Below are 17,240 nucleotides of genomic sequence, written 5' to 3' on the forward strand. Positions count from 1 at the left end.
TCGTAACATCTCTGTGTTGGGCTTTCTCTCTAACAGGATGGTGAGCTCTTCAAAGACGTTCTTCTGTCTACCCATTCACCTGTCCCTCACTCCTGAAAGAGCCTCCGAAAATACCCGGTGATACTTTAGAGCAGTGTTTCCAGAAAGTCATGGTCCTCCAACGACATCCTCTGACATCAGATACAAATACGGCATCCTGGGACTTGCCCATAACTGTGAGATCACCATCCGTACAAGAAGGTCTGGAAGCTGAATGTTCTAGAAGCTTCACGGATGACACATTTGGACACACGTGCTTGTGAACTTGCTGAGCTAGTGCAGAGGGTCTGCCTGTCTCCATATGGTCAGAGTTAGGTGAAATGGACCCCATCTGAAGGTTCCCGAAAATCGTGAAAGGTTTGCTGTTTCCTTAGAACTTTTATTCAGCTTCAAAAAAGAATCACAGCTGCATAAAGTTAGATTCTGAAGCCAGACTGCTTGAGTTTTAAATCTCAGCTCTGCCGCTTACTCCCTGTAAGACCTTGGACAAGTTACTAGCCCCTATATGCCTTGATCTCCCCATCTGTAAAGTAGGTGTAACAATAATCTCTACCCCATAGAATTGTGAGGATTAAATGCCTTTGTGCGTGTGAAGCACTTAGGATAGTGGCTGGTACATAGGAAGCAGTCATAAATGTAAGCAATTATTATCTGGTCCTATTGAGTTTGTTTTTTTATTTTATTTAAAAAATTTTTTAGTGTTTATTTACTTTTGAGAGAGAGAGAGAGAGGAGAGAGAGCATGAGCAGGGGAGGGGCAGAGAGAGAAGGAGACACAGAATCCAAAGCAGGTTCCAGGCTCTGAGCTGTCAGGACAGAGCCTGACACGGGGCTCGAACTCACAGACTCTAAGATCATGACCTGAGCCGAAGTCGGATGCTCAACGGACTGAGCCACCCAGGTGCCCCTGGTCCCATTGAGTTTATAGAGGAAGAAATGCAAGTTCAGTGTGGGAAGGTATGCACACCGTTCAGGGCTCCGTGAGAACTAGAATCCAGGACCCTGTATTCTCACTGTGGAACACTTTCTGCTTTTCTCCTTTCTTTTCCTTCCCTGTTCTGCAATTAAGAAATTTGATGCTCAGCCACTAAGAATGATCTGAACATGCTTTTTAAGAGCAGGTCCATGGGGAAAACAAAAAAGTCTAAGTACCATTTGGAGAACTAAATATCATTTGAGTGCCGCTGGGACATGTTCAGCCGGAGCCCAGGGAAGAAGCCACAGTCAGAGGCTATGAAGACAAAGGACTCCATGGGAGCATCGTACCCACTTCTTTTACAAACCATAGAACTGAGGTCCCCACAGGAGCAGTGACATGTCTGCAGTCCCAGGCTGTGATTTCAAACACACCCGACTCCTCCTCCAGTGCTCTGGCCCCTCTCGATCCCGACCGTGGGACGGATGTCTCGTGCGGGAAGGACCTGCCCATCTGACTCCCTGCATTGGACACTTTTGCTGACTCCAAGGTGCTCAGATCTGCTGGCCCAGCTTCCTGCGACCCCTCTGCCGACTGACAGTATCCATCGGCTCGCAGTTCCATGCTTTTGTGAGCCAGGCATGGAATAAACCGAGTCGGAGGGATAGGACTTTGATGGGGAGGACTTTCTCAGATTCCTCTAAATCACATAGGGCAAAGCATTTAAGATGATGCGATCCTTGGCCTTTCTACGACTTCCTCCAAGCATGGGGAGCACAGACAGGTACCTCCTTATCACTTGTAACAAGCGGCAGTGATCGTAGCTGTCTCCTGGCCACCCGTCCTGTATAGATCTCCGGCGACAGTCTGGGCTGCAACCTAAGGATTCCCATCAGGCACTTCTTCTCCTCAAATATAATTCTTTTCAGTCCATAACAGTCCACCCTCCTCAGCACACTTCCTACTCACACTCCCTCTCACCCCAGGTGCGACTCGGGGTCCACGTTTCTGGTTGGGATGCAGAGAAGAGAGGGTTGGCTTGAGCCGGCAGGAGAGCCAGGGCCTGGTGCCTGGAAACGACTCAGCATCTTGCCCTTGTTACTAATAATCCTCCCCAAATCACCGAATGGTTTCTAGGCATTAAAGTTATCGTTTGCCATAAACCCCTTGTCTGTTTTCTGGAGAGTTTAATATATTGCAGGAAGTTTCACCCATAAAAGGTGACGGCTGTGCTCCTGCGAGCGGGCTGGGCGTCTGTAACTTATGACCTTCATAAATGTGAGTGGGTCTCGCGAGCGGGCCCATCAGTCTTTGGAGTAATTCTGCTTCGTAGTAAAATATTTTACTGTGCGTGCTCCCGTCAGCATTTGCCTCCGTGGTGAGGAGATGTCCCATTCTCGCTGCCTCTTCCTCCTTCCTCTGGCTCCATTTTCCATGATCCCACTTCCAGACGTCAATTTGAGACCCAGAGAATCATCTTGGCTTCTTCAGGGCCACAGCTCAGCTCAGTGCGAGGGGTTGCTGTCCTGGGAAAGCGGCTGCATCGATAGAACATTATTTATCACGCTGATGCTGGGCGTGCTTTTTTTCCCTTACAGAACTGCAGGAAATCTACCAAGAAAAGGCATCACCCGAACCAGGGAGAGTCCTTCACTCTCAAACGAGACTGTGCGCATGAAGGTTCTTTGCAGGTTGCAGAGTCGTCTAGAAGTCTGTGAATTTCTCGTCGCCCTGATGGAATATAGGAGTTAGCATTCCACATCATAGTCCTAGACACCTAGATAGGCTTTATCGGATTCACTGCCTGCATCTAACGCTGGCTCAGAAAGGCGCCAAACACCCTCCAGGCATCATGGAGCAGTGGGGAGGACGGTCCTCTCTGGGAATTCAAGTCTCCCCTCCATCCTGCAAATTACTCATCTTCTCTGTGCCTCAGTTTCCAAAGGTGTAAAATTTTTATAACATCTCCACTGCGATGTTGTTGAAAAGAGCAAACTAAATATTCCTATAAACAGCAAAAAACTCCAGAATGGCCAAGAGATAATGGTATTATGGTAAGAAACAACGGAGGGGTGTAGACTTAAAGGAAATGAAGCTGAGTGGGAAATGAGCCAGTTAATGAAAAGGATTTAAGAGAGAAAGAAGTCGCTAAATATAGTAAATGGAACACGTGGCTCCTGTGATCGGGTGTCATAGTACTGCAGGGGCGTGGGTACTGGGAACTGAGAGCCAGCGTGACCGGCTTGCTGGGGACGGCAGGGGTGGCCCATCTGCCCGGCAATATGCTGCTCCCAGATATTGTCCATAGTATGGCCTCCAGGCAATTCAATTCATTTTCAATTCAAAAAGTAGTTATTGAATGCCCAGTACACCAGCACTTCTGTGGGTTTTTGAGTTATGCCAGTGAACAACACAAAGATCCCTACCCTTGAGGAGCTTATCATATGGAGGGGGACGTTATCTGTTCCCTGTGCCCACTGGATGAACTGTTATCAAACACAAAATGGAGCTAGAGGGACAGATGCAGTCCTTTGGTCCCCTTTGTCCCCCAAGCAGATACTCAGGGAGGTTTGTAAAAACTGCATCTGTGGGTCATTGAACAGAGAGAGTTCATCAGACTCCAAGGGGCCCTGCAAGTTCATCCTTCCTCTTTCCCTCCCTCATCTCTCTCAGTATGTGCGTCATCTCTGGATTGTAGGTCACGTTGTGTTCTAAAATAGACCAATAGGAGAAGCTCACTCCATTCATTGGTGGCTAGTATGGCTGTGTTTAGAGTTCATCTTCAACCTGCTTCTGAGGCATGTTTCATGAGTTCCCAGGATCACTTAGAGCAGGGAGATAGAGTCAGAAGCGGAAAGGAGTGGGGGAAAACTTGAGAAATGTTGGGGTGCAGAAATGTTGGGGTGCAGAAATGTTGGGGTTTCCCTGGGAAAGATCACTGATAAATGAGATTTTAAAGACTGTCCTGCAGCCTCCTCATGATTCAGCAGCTGTCACTTACCTCTCTTTGAGAAGCCGTGTTACTGAGAAGACAAACATATATTCTGTAATTCGCAATCTGTCTGAGCAATTACTTACATTGGTCAGCTATTGCTGTGTAACAAACACAGGATCTCAGGGACATGCAGCAATAAGCATTTATGTTGCTCACCTCTCCTCAGGCTGTCCGGAGGTTGGCCGATACAGGCTGGGCTCAGTTGCTCTGGTCTTTAGAAACAGGTTTGACAGTGAATTTTAAATTCAGTTGCATTTGGGGATGGGCTGGAGTTGCTCTTTTTGGACTGTTTTAGAACATAATATGACCTGTGATACACACTGGGAGTGGGGTAGAAAAGGAGGAAGAAATGAAGGATGGAAAGAAAGGAGGATGGATAGAAGGGAGGGAGGAAGGAAGGAAGGAAGGAAGGAAGGAAGGAAGGAAGGAAAATACAGACAGAAAGAGAGAAAGACAGAAAGATAGAGAAGGAAGGAAGGAAGGAAGGAAAGAAGGAAGGAAGGAAGGAAGGGAGGGGAGGGAGGAAAAGACAGACAGAAAGAGAGAAAGATAAGGAAGGAAGGAAGGAAGGGAAAGACAGAAAGAGAGAAAGGTAAGGAAGGAAAGAAGGAAGGAAGGAAGGAAGGGAGGAAAAGACAGAAAGAGAGAAAGAGAAGGAAGGAAGGAAGGTAGGAAGGAAGGAAGGAAGGAAGGAAGGAAGGAAGGAAGAAGGAAGGAAGGAAGGAAGGAAGGAAGGAAGGAAGGAAGGAAGAAGGAAGGAAGGAAAAGACAGACAGAAAGAGAGAAAGGTAAGGAAGGAAAGAAGGAAGGAAGGCAAGAAGGAAGAAAGAAAGGAAGGAAGGAAAAAACAGAAAAAGAGAAAGAAAGAAAAATAGAGAAGGAAGGGAGGAAGGAAGGAATGAAGGAAGGAAGGAAGGAAGGGAGAGAGGGAGGGAGAAAGGAAGTTAGTTACTTCTGAGAACAACTGAACCAATCTGTGTTTTAATGAGCTTTCCAGGTGATTCTGATGCTAAAGTTCAAGAACCATTGCTCTAATTTGCAGATTAGATCTCTCATCCTTCTTGGACCATCAGCTACATAGGACAATGGCAGAGGCACAAGAGGGAGGGCAGAAATGTGCAACCTCTCTTAAGGCTCAGGTGAGGAATTGGCCGCTGATAGAGTATATGTCCACATTCCATTGCCAAAGTGATACTTATGACCAAGGTCATGGATCCAGGGAAGGGTGAAGAATTGGGGTCAGGAATCCAGTCTACTAAAGAACTCAGCAAAAACAACATTGGTGTAGCACTTTATTGTCTATAATGTTCTTTCACCTCATAACACTACTCATAGGTAGAAGGTGTCTCCATTTGACTCCTTCATCGGAAAGAAAGAAAGTCTTTAAAATATTTTTTTTTCAACGTTTATTTTATTTTTTTTTGGGGGGGGGACAGAGAGAGACAGAGCATGAACGGGGGAGGGGCAGAGAGAGAGGGAGACACAGAATTGGAAGCAGGCTCCAGGCTCTGAGCCATCAGCCCAGAGCCCGACGCGGGACTCGAACTCACGGACCGCGAGATCGTGACCTGGCTGAAGTCGGACGCTTAACCGACTGTGCCACCCAGGTGCCCCAAGAAAGAAAGTCTTTAGATGTTGAGGTCAAAGTCACATAATTAATAAAACCTAGGTCTCTCATCTCCAAATCTGAAGCTATTTCCACTGCATCAAACTTCTAGACCATCAGTTCATAAAAGCAGGCTCTGGATCTCTTTTGTGATCAAAACCTCTCCAATGCACAGGGTGGTAAATACTTTACAGTCCTTATGGACCCAGGCAGGGTGAGTAACAAAAACACAAGAATGCATTTTCACCCATACTAGACAGCTAGCTCTATTCATCAGGCTTCAAAGTCCAAGTCTTTTTTGCTTCTAATGCTTCCCCATGGCTTGAGTTCCAAACTAGCCTTTCCTTCCATACCCTATGTCCTCGAAATTTTGTGCAAGCTAATTTTTCTATAGGAAAATTACTTTGACAAACTTCCAAGGGACTATGATCTTTCTGGAATGTCAGAAGATAGGGTGGAGTGGGCTGGCCAAGAGCACAGAAAGAAAACAGCCAACAAGCAGCGTTTTCTTGTACAGCTGAAGATTCATTCCGTGGAAGAAAGCAAGCCCACGAATAAAACATGGTGGAGATGACATGATGTTTCTTGGTGCCATTGCTATAGAATTCATAGCCTGTCAGATATGTTGTCAGCCAAAGTCAAAGGGAAATTTTAGTGAGAGTCTTTGATGACTTAAAAAATCTAATTAAGAAATGTTTTTGATCAGACAGATTTTTATTAGAAGCATTTCAACAGATTAAACCTGAAAAAAAAATCTTAGACAACTCTTATGAGAAGGTTGGCTCAATGAAAAAGATTCTTATTGTTTCTACCTTTATTTGTAAGGCAAGCATCTTCGTCCCTCTCTCCTTTCTTGCCCAGCTCCCAGTTACCCCCCCTCCCCTGACTACCTGACAATTTAAGACACCTGAGGAGCAATAGGAGAAAAATATGACTGTGCCTTCAAGTGTGATCTATAGGGAGCCCTGGCTGCACACCTTAATTATTGCTAACAAAGTAACATTTTAATAGCTTTAGGTTGAAATTGATGAGCCCTCCTGTTCACTGGAAGTCTTGCAAAGACATGACATGACATCTTGTAGGAAAAAAAAAAAGGAAGGACACTGTGGTGTTAAAGAACTGATTCTATGTGCAATGGTCAGTTAAAAAAAAAGTGTATTGTCCTTGGTCAGCAACTTTTCCCAAAGAACTCAGAGTCCATTAGAGCCCATATGCTCACCTAATTTATTTCCATCTTTCTATAAATAGGATGCAAATATTATTCTCTCCTTTTACAGAAGAATAAGCTGAAGAGAGGCACCATGGAGAGACAGCACACAGTCTTCCAGCAAGGGAAAGGTGAGCTGTTAGACAGGGGATTCTAAATTCCTTAAGGCCAGTGACTTCTCTACCTATTTCTATTATGGTGCTGGTTGTAAATGGTGGGTGTGGGTGACATACTAGATGGTTGAGGGGACTCCAAGGAAATAAGAGAAGGGGACTTAGCCTCTAGCCCCACGATAGATCTGCTAAAGTTTCAATGTTCAGTGAGAATGACTATCTTGGGCACTTAATAGCTCTTCAACCCGTCATAAGCCTTTGAAACACGCTCCTTTTTAATAATTCCAATTAATATACACAGTGGCTATGATTCCTCAGACCACTCACCTAGTCCACGGCATCTATAACCTCTCCTGGCATCCATGGTGGTGTTTAATCTTGTCATTGGTCCATGGGAGGCATGCCATAGCCTCCCCAGAACCCAACCACAAGGCCTCTTCAGGTCTGCTGACTCTCTTTATGCTACTTCAAAGATTCTCTCAAGAAGCATCTAAGACAACATCAATTATTGCTCCAAACTACTATGGGATCACAGGAAAATTGATAGGTGATTGCAGAGTCCTCTCTTCTTCATCTTCTTCTTCTTCTTCTTCCTCTACTATGGCAGTTGGGCACTTCAAGAAAGCTTTTAAGGGGTGTGACTTCACATCCTGAGGAGAAAGAGTAGGGGTGAATGGGATGCAGAGATGCTTCCTAGGGACCTAGAGTAATGTCCAATTCCTCTCTGGCTCCCCGCTGTCTTCCCAAGGACATTAGGTGTCCTCTATGAGGGCAAGTAGGTTCCATATGTCTTTTAAATCAATTGATAGACATAATTTTTATTCCCTATAGATCCTTTAAGGATCTTACTTTTATTCCTGAAAAGCCAGTTTCCCAGAATTCAACATCCTACATCTTCCCCCCGCCCCCCAAATAATGAATTTGAAAGGTACGTCTTCATTTGTTCAGGCTTCTAGAATGAACTACTACAGTGTAGGCAGCTTATAAACAACAAAAACTTATTTCTCACTCTTCTGGAAGCTAGGAATTCTAAGACCAACGTGCTGGCAAATCGGTGTCTGGTGAGAGCTTACTTCCTTGTTCACAGACCGTGTCCTTGTATGGCAGGAGGGGTGAAGGAGCTCTCCAGGGTCTCTCTTATAAGGGACTAATCCCACTCATGAGGTCTCCGCCCTCAAAATCTAGTCACCTCCTGAAGGCCCCACTACTTTCATCACATTGGGAGTTAGGATTTCAACCTAGGAATTTTGAGGACACTCGGTCCATAACACAATATCTATTTAAGAGAAAAAAAAGCCTAACTTGAACATTTCTCCCTTTTTCCTTGCCCTTTTGCATCCTGGGTGGGGAGTAAAGAATACTTCACTGCTGTCTGAGTCGGGGAGGGAGGAAGGTGGGAGAACTACATACCAAGGAAGGTGGTAGGGCGGTACATCAAACTAGTCTCCCACATCATTGCAAATTTTTTCCCATCACTAAAGGAAAGGCAGGACAAATCCAGAGAGAGGAGAAATAGGGGTGCTCTCTTTCTCAAGAATTAACCACCCTGTAAGAGGGGAAAAAAATGGGTGTGATGAGAAAGGAGAGCAGCAGGAGGGAAAGAAGAAAAAGTAAAGAGCTATTAAAACATGCTGGGTCTTTTAGCAGGTATTGTTTTGTCATATAAGCTTACAGTCATAAACATAATTCAATAATAAATAGCTTCCTGGTGAATAATATTGAGCTAAGGCTTATTTAGGGAGCCCCAATGCACCTCAGTCAAATTCATATCATATCACATTACATGTCGCACTCAGTATGTATAAATAACAGTGTGTAAATGCTGAAAGCATTATGTGATAGCAGATGGGGGGAGGTCCTGGAATTGGTTGCAAGGAGTGAGGGTGGGGGGCAGAGAGATGAAAGAAATGTAGCCCAGCCTATTAACGTAAGGGCAGTAGAGAACGTAGGCATACCTAACGTCTTTTGCAGAAGTAGATCTGAAACTGTTAGATGTTTGGCAGAGCAAAGTGATGAAGTCTCGAAGACAAATAACCTTGAAAGCGTGCTAGGTATTTTGGATGCGGTTAAGGATGATAGCTTTTGGCCAGGACTGGAGATGACCCTTCTCGGATCCTTAGTCTGGGCTATGACACTGGGGTGGCTCTGCATATAAGATTTCTTCATCTTCTGCAGAGAAAAAAATATATGTAAAAAATGTTTATTTTTGAGAGAGAGAGTGAGCATGAGCAGGGGAGGAGCAGAGAGAGAGGGAGACAAAAGATCCCAGGTGGGCTCTGTGCGGGCAGCAGAGAGACTGATGCAGGGCTCGAACTCAGGAACTGTGAGATCATGACCTGAGCTGAAGTTGGACTCTTAACCAACTGAGCCACCCAGGCACCCCGAGAAAAAATTACTCTTAAAGAATCTCTGGAACTTCCAAGGAAGAAATCCATGGGTATCAAGATTCAAACCACTCTAAAGAATCAATGCACACAGGATAGGAGCTTCTAATATGCACATGTAAAATAAATGAGTGTAGTTTTATTTTCTTTTTTAATTTTAGAACTCTTTTTTATCTAGCTACACAAACAAAAAAGTACACGAATCATACATATGAAGACCAGTAAATAATCACAATGAACAATTGGATTATTTAAAGACAATTACCCACATCAAAACAACAGAACATTTCCAGGACCTCAAAGTCAATCACCTTGCCCCTTCTGAATCGCTATCTCCTACTCTTCTCCCAAAGGTTAATCCTGTTCTGACTCCTAACGCTATAGACTAGTTTTTACTGTTCCAGGACGTTATATTAATAAACTCTTATGACATATAGTATTTTGTATTTCTTTCAACATTATGCTCCCTGTCGTTTGTGCATTCTCTTTGCTGTAGAATATTCCAGTATAGTAATAGACAATAATTTATCCATGCATTCTGCTATTCATGGACATTTAGGTGTTGCTCTAATTTTTAGCTATCACAAAGAATACTGCTGTCAACATTCTTGTACATATCTTTTTGTGCACATACATACATTTGGGGGAAGAGTATACACCTAGCATTGGGGTATGCATGTGCAGAACTTAAATAGACTCAACCTAACTGTTCTCTAAGCATTTGTACCAATTTATACTCCCAGTAAAAATGTGTAAAAGTTCTGACAGCCCCACATCTTCTGTGGTAGGTTCAGTTTTGCACCAACTTGCCATACATTTTCATTCAATAATACGTTGTTTTATTTTTGTTATATTAAATATAACTTATGTCAAATTGGTTTCCATACAACACCCAGTGCTCATCCCCACAGGTGCCCTCCTCAATGCCCATCACCCACTTTCCCCTCTCCCCCAACCCCCATCAACCCTCAGTTTGTTCTCAGTATTTAAGAGTCTCTTATGGTTTGCCTCCTTCCACCTCTGTAACTTTTTCCCCCCCTCCCCCTCCTCCCTGGTCTTCTGTTAAGTTTCTCAGGATCCACATATGAGTGAAAACATACGGTGTCTGTCTTTCTCTGCCTGACTTACTTCACTTAGCATAACACTCTCCAGTTCCAACCACGTTGCTACAAATGGCCAGATTTCATTCTTTCTCATTGCCAAGTAGTATTCCATTGTATATATAAACCACAACTTCTTTATTCATTCGTCAGTTGATGGACATTTAGGCCCTTTCCAGAATTTGGCTTTTGTTGAAAGTGCTACTATAAACATTGGGGTACAAGTGCCCCTATGCATCAGCACTCCTGTATCCCTGGGGTAAATTCCTAACAGTGCTACTGCTGGGTCATAGGGTAGGTCTATTTTTAATTTTTTGAGGAAGCTCCACACTGTTTTCCAGAATGGCTGCACCAGTTTGCATTCCCACCAACAGGGCAAGAGGGTTCCCGTTTCTTCACCTCCTCGCCAGCATCTACAGTCTTCTGATTTGTTCATTTTAGCCAGATGAGTGTAGTTTTAAAAGGGACCAATCTTACTTACAATTAAAAACTGTAGATTTTTGGGGTGCCTGGGTGGCTCAGTCAGTTGAGCGTCTGACTTCAGCTCAGGTCACGATCTCACGGTCTGTGAGTTCGAGCCCCACGTCGGGCTGTGTGCTGACAGCTCGGAGCCTGGAGCCTGTTTCAGATTCTGTGTCTCCCTCTCTCTCTGACCCTCCCCTGCTCATGCTCTGTCTCTCTCTGTCTCAAAAATAAATAAACATTAAAAAAAAAACTGTAGATTTTGCTGTAGCCTGGGTTCCCCAGAAAGCAGAGCATCAGTCAAAAGCCTAAGTGATACCACTTCATTAAAAGTGCAGTCCCCCAGAAGCAAAAGGGAGGGAAAATGGGGCAGGACAGGGCAGGAGGAGGAGGAATTCGAGGGGTGTCCAAGCTCTTGGTGTCCAGGGCAACTGACTGCTGGGTCTCCCGGGACCATCTCCTGAGGCACCACGTGAGTAGCTGCTTCTTAGGATACTCCATCTCGGTGGAGGAAGGGAGAAGAGTCCCCCTGCTGGCTCCCTTCTCCCGTTAGACACAGGGCCATCTCCTTGGGGAGTGAACCTGGTGCTTCTTGGTGGCTTATGTTTCAGCAACAACAAAGAAGTCCCGGGGCAGGAGGTGAAAGGAAGCAGCATAGAGGGCTCCGGGCATGAACAAACCTGCTTCAACTCGTAAGGCATGAAACCAGGGTGGCCATTGCCACAGCCAAGAGTACCAGGAATCGGGGAGGCTTAAAGGATCTCATGGGCGCTTAAAAGTAATTGTTTGTCTCAGTCTGTTCAAGCTTCTGTAAAAAAAAAAAAAAAAAAAAAAAAAAAAAATACCATATACCAGGAGGCCGAAACAGTCAATATGTATTTGTCACAGTTTCGGGGGCTGAAAGTCCAAGACCAAGGTGCTGGCAGATTCAGTGTCTACGACAAGCCTGCTTCCTGGTATATAGATGGCTGTCTTCTCACTGTGACCTCACGCGGCAGAAGGGGCAAGAGAGGTGTCTGAGGCCTCTTTTATGAGGACATCGATCCACCCTCATGACCTCATGACCTCCCCAAGGCCTCACCCCCTAGTACCGTCACCTTGGGAATTAAGCTTCAACCTATGACCTTTGAGGCACAAACGTTCAGCCCATAACACTGTGACTGTCTCTTCAGATCGAGCTTTACATTTTTCTCAGGTAAGAGAAAGGGCTTGTCAGGAGTGTGGGTACCCACCAAAAACAGGAAGTATTACCCAGGAATTCTTAATAGTAACTAAAGAAGTGTGTGGATCAAATGTGTGTCACTCTCCGGATGGGTGGGCGTAAGGGGGTCTCGAGGAGACCCATTTGGACAGTGATCTTGTTGAGCAGTAAATGATATCCTGATAATTCACAATAACAGCTGATATTTATAGAGAGCCAGCATTGTTTTAAGAGTTCTGCTTTGTAATGAGCTTTATTGTTCGTTGTTTTTAATGTTTGTTTATTTTTGAGAGGCAGAGAGAGACAGAACGTGAGCAGGGGAGGGGCAGAGAGGGAAGGAGACACAGAGTCCGCAGCAGGCTCCAGGCTCTGAGCTGTCAGCACAGACCCCGACCAGGGGCTTGGACTCACGAACTGTAAGATCATGACCGGAGCCGAAGTCCGAGGCTTACCTGACTGAGCCACCCAGGCGTCCCTGAGAGTTCTGCTTTGAATCCTTGCATTAATACTACTATATGTCGGGGCGCCTGGGTGGCGCAGTCGGTTAAGCGTCCGACTTCAGCCAGGTCACGATCTCGTGGTCCGTGAGTTCGAGCCCCGCGTCGGGCTCTGGGCTGATGGCTCAGAGCCTGGAGCCTGTTTCCGATTCTGTGTCTCCCTCTCTCTCTGCCCCTCCCCCGTTCATGCTCTGTCTCTCTCTGTCCCAAAAATAAATAAACGTTGAAAAAAAAAATTAAAAAAAAAAATACTACTATATGTCAACAGAGACACAGAAACCAAATATCTTGTCCAAAGGCACACAGCAGCTAAGTGATAGAGTTCAGATTTGAATTCATGTGCTCTGACCCCAGAGCCCGTGCGTTTATCCATTATAGAAAGTTTTGACACTCGGCTAGAAGAGAAAATTGCAATTATTTCTCTTTTCCAGAATTCATGTCTGCTTCTGAGAAGTCCTGAGGTTTTCTTGAAATGTAATTAACATTATGCATGTTTCACAAATAATGCTTAAACACCATAACCTCCGGAAAACCATGCCAGTGCACAAGTTGTGATAAGGGAAAATACAACCCAACTTAAACCTGGTAACAAGAGCAATGCTGGGGATTAACCATATGCCCCACAGCACCACTCCAGAAAGCATCCCAGTGATTAAAGGGCATCTCGGGTGAGTGAGGAAACAGTTTCTTTCTCCCTAGGCCTGAGTGGTTTCACACAGTGAATGCATAGCAGTGGTGCGGTTGGACTGAGGATGTTTCCAGAGGCTGAACAAAGTGCAGAAAGCCGCACTCTGAGCCGGGGAAAATCTCAATTCCCAGCCCAGAGAACTTCCAACAGCAGATCTTGTTGCCTGCCTTGAATGTGTTTTTTTTCATGCTCCACAGATGTCCTTTCTCATAAATTCAGAAGTATCCGCACGTCCCAAGGTGAGCTGGTATCTTCTTTTTATTGCCGGCAGTTTGCAGCAAGGATCTGACATTAAAAAAATATGGCGCTCCCTTTTGAGAGTGTGACCCTCTTTCTCAACTCTTTCCGCATCTTCTTCCAGTCCCCTCTGCTCTTTTCACCTTTGTGCTTCTGGTCAGCACGCATGGGGGCTCTAGGGACCCTTCCAGATACTTGGACTTCTTGCTCGATTGCAAAAGGATGAATTTCCTCTATAGATTGTCCCATAGGGACACTGCATAGGTCTAAGACTGAAAGAGCCTCTAGAGAACTTATTTTAGTTGTTTGCCAACTAACCCCTTTTGCCCGCTTCCTGGGAGAAACAATGCACATCGTCTCTACAGGAGGAAGCAGGAGAGATATTGGATATCTCAAAGGAAGTAGCTCAAAGGAAATTTATGATGCTGATGGGAAATTTAAGCCCCTTAACTCAACTGCTGGGTTGTGAACAAGGGAGCAAATTTTTATCACCTCATGCCCGTGGCTTCCCTCAGCCCCTTCCTGAGGGACAATGGCCATGGATCCAGTGGCCTCTCCGCCTCTCCCTGCTTAATGGCACTTGCTGTGGAGAATTTTGATAGATCACCAGTTCTGCTAACTTGAGCAGACTCGTGTGCTTTTAGATATACTCTTGTGGATATGCATAAAGGTACAATGTGGCTTGCAGGGGTTTTAGCTCTATGCCTGTCCTCCACTTCCCATTCTTCTTTCCAAGGGAACCCCTATATCTTTGGGTCTAGCAATGTCCCAGGCAAAAAAGACATTTTTAGTACACTATACCGGCAAAGAGTGGCCAGTTGACTGTGTTCTGGCGATAGAGATGTAAACGGAATAGTTCAGAGGAACTTCTGAGAAAGCACCATACAACTGAGGGGGAGCCTGGAGCTCCTTTCTGCCCTTCTGTCCTTCTTCTTTTAGGTCTGAAACTTGAACATGAAGGCTGGAGCTTCAGCCGCTAAATTGAACTGTGAGGCAATGTCGAGGGAGGGATTTTGAGCCAAATGTAGCAAAGAAGACAGACGAAGGATTTTAGTTTCCTGATAACTGAAGACCTGTCGTATGAGCCCTGAACTTCCTGCCTCTAAATTTACTTTATCCAAAACAGAAATAGGTTCTATCTTATTTTAGCTAGGGTTGTTTTGTTGGTCTACTCTGCATAGCAATACCCAACCCTAACGATTCACCACCTCTGTGATGAGAATGTGTCAATAATGCTTTCTCCTAACTGGTGGATTCAAGTTTCTGCTGCTGTATTTGTTAATGTTCCTTAGGTGACAAGTAACAATGACCACGAGAGCTAGCTTATGCAGGAAAGGGGAATCTATTATGTCTCACAGAACCCAGGGCCATGGAGCCTCTGGAAAAAGCTGACTCCAAGAACCAGACAGCCATCTGGAATTGCTGTCTGTCCCTTGTCCCTGTTCTCTTCCATGTATTAGCTTCTTCCTTCTGTCTTTCTGCAGGCCACTCCTCTCTGCTTCTTTGTACCCACTCCCTACTCCTGACTTTATGGCCCCCAAAGTGAGACAGATTCTCTTAGGTCCTGGTTTCCTGGGGGTAGAATTGTCATTAGCCCAGAAGAAAAGAGGTTCCTTGAAAGTTAAAGAAACATCCCAAAGCATTCACTACTCCTACACCAGATGGAAACCTGGTATAAATAAAAAAAAAAACAACCTGATATGGAAAATAACAGCAATAAAACCCCCCAACATGTTAATGCCTGATTCTTCAGGCTAGAAAAGTTTTTGTCCAAACATTTAAGAAAAAAAAAAAAATAGCACCACTCTTGCACAAACACATCCAGGAAACAGAATGAGGGAACATTTCCCAATCTTTTTGGATACCAGCATAACCTAATTCTCAAGTTTGACAGTGACTCTTCAAGGAAGAAAAATCAATAGCCCAACATAGTTCTCATAAATATAGATTCAAAATTCATTTAGAAAATATTAACAAATAGAATACAGTGAAATATAAAAGGGGGGGTTAACAGCGCCAAGTAGGATTGTTTTAGACATAGAAAGGCAGTTTAACATTACAAAATTAATTAGTGCAATGGACAACATGAATAGAAAAAGGGAGAAAATGCTATCATATCATGGGAGAAAACGTTATCTTGATAGATGCAGAGAAATCATTTGGCAAAATTCAATACTCATTCATGAAAAACTCACAGCAAAAAAAAGAACAGAATGAAACTTCTTTAATGTGATAATCTACAAAAAACCCTGTAGCAAATATCATGCCAATAATAACAATATTGAAAACTTAACCCCTGAGTTGGGAAATGAAGCAAAAATTCCGGCTCGCCTCACTTTTATTCAACATTCCGATGGAGGCAGTAGCCATAGTAATAAGTCCAGGAAAAGAAATAAAAAGCATCCATATGAAAAGAAAGAAATAAAACTCTCATTTTTCATAGATGACATGATCGTTCATCTAGAAAATCCAAAATAGTCAGCAAGTTATTAGACGTATAAACGAATTCAGCCAAGTTGCAAATATAAGGCCAACATAAAAGAATTAGTCATATGCTGACAACAAAAAATATGAAAGAAAAAATTATAAAATATAACATCAAAATGTGTCAAATGCTTATAAATAAATCTAGGGAAAGGTATACAAGACCACTCCACTGAAAAATACAAACTATTACTAGAGAAATGAATTAAATGGATGAGTTTACCCCATTCAGAGATTGGAGAATGCAGTGTGTCAATTTTCCCAAATTAATCTATAGATTTAATGAAGTTGTGCTCAAAATCCCAGCAGCCTTTTTTTTTTAAGTGAAATTTGAAAAGCTGAACATATGCAGTCCCAAAGACCAGAGAATTCTACTCCAGAGTATATACCAACAGAAATCAGTACATTTGTTCATCGAATGTCAGAGAATAGAATGTTCGCAGCAGTACCTTTAATACTCCAGCCTGGACACTACCTGGGTGTCCGTTGATAATAGAACGAGAAATATATTGTTTGTTCACACAAAGGAATGTTAATTAGCAATGGAAGGAAATAATTCATAAATATATATAAAATATTGATGAATCTCACAAATCTCACATAAAGAACAAGAAAAGCTAGACCAAAAAAGGAGGAAGATACACAGCTTTAGGCCAGTTATATAAAGTATAACAGAAATATCACTTCTACTGTCAGAATCCAGGAGAGTGGTCACACTTGTGGTGACGTGGTAACTGAAAGGAAACAGGGGAAGGTTTTCTGGGGGTGTTAGGAATGTCCTGTTCGTCTCTCTGAGTGCCACTTTTGTGGTATATTTAGTTTATAAAAATTCACTAGCTCTGTCTCATGTACACTTCTCTATTTTTATTGTCCTACTTCAGAGAAGGTTTAAAAAACGATAAAATAAAAGCTAAACAAATACATACCTTTCATAGGCTAACTACTGCTTCTCCTCAACTAGACTCTGTTTCTCCTTCTTTATTAACTTCTACTTTTTTTCATATTAAGCATTAATTGTTTAAGCCACCACAAGTCATTTTTTAAAAAATCATGAACACATAAAAATGTAAGAATATATTTTATGATTTGCAAAAAATATTTGCTACTGACATTCTACTTACTGCATTTAATTCAGCTTACCAAAAAACAACAACAACAACAACAAAAAAAAAACAGGTATGGTGTTTTAACAGGTGTGGTCTCTCTATATAAAGTGCCATGAAAATTGGGAAGTTGGTAAGGTTGTTTCCACTGGCTGTCCCTGTTCACCCCCACATCTCTGCCCTCGGCGGACTTTTGACCCTAAGGTCAG

At 43.6% G+C, this 17,240-nt stretch overlaps 1 long non-coding RNA gene across 2 annotated transcripts in view; it reads left to right on the forward strand.

Annotated features, from left to right (window-relative positions):
• The first annotated feature begins 237 nt into the window (after nucleotides 1-237).
• The window catches only part of LOC123586342, a 45,921-nt gene continuing 28,918 nt past the window's right edge, over nucleotides 238-17,240 (forward strand). Inside the window, exons 1-3 of one of the 2 annotated variants that reach the window (XR_006706754.1) lie at nucleotides 241-396; nucleotides 6,833-6,893; nucleotides 9,438-9,693. This is a non-coding gene — a long non-coding RNA (uncharacterized LOC123586342). Of the gene's footprint in view, nucleotides 397-6,832; nucleotides 6,894-9,437; nucleotides 9,694-17,240 lie in introns of those variants that run through there. The other variant, XR_006706755.1, reaches the window with a different exon arrangement.

Source organism: Leopardus geoffroyi, chromosome C3 (assembly GCF_018350155.1).
Source record: "Leopardus geoffroyi isolate Oge1 chromosome C3, O.geoffroyi_Oge1_pat1.0, whole genome shotgun sequence".
Lineage (NCBI taxonomy): Eukaryota > Metazoa > Chordata > Mammalia > Carnivora > Felidae > Leopardus > Leopardus geoffroyi.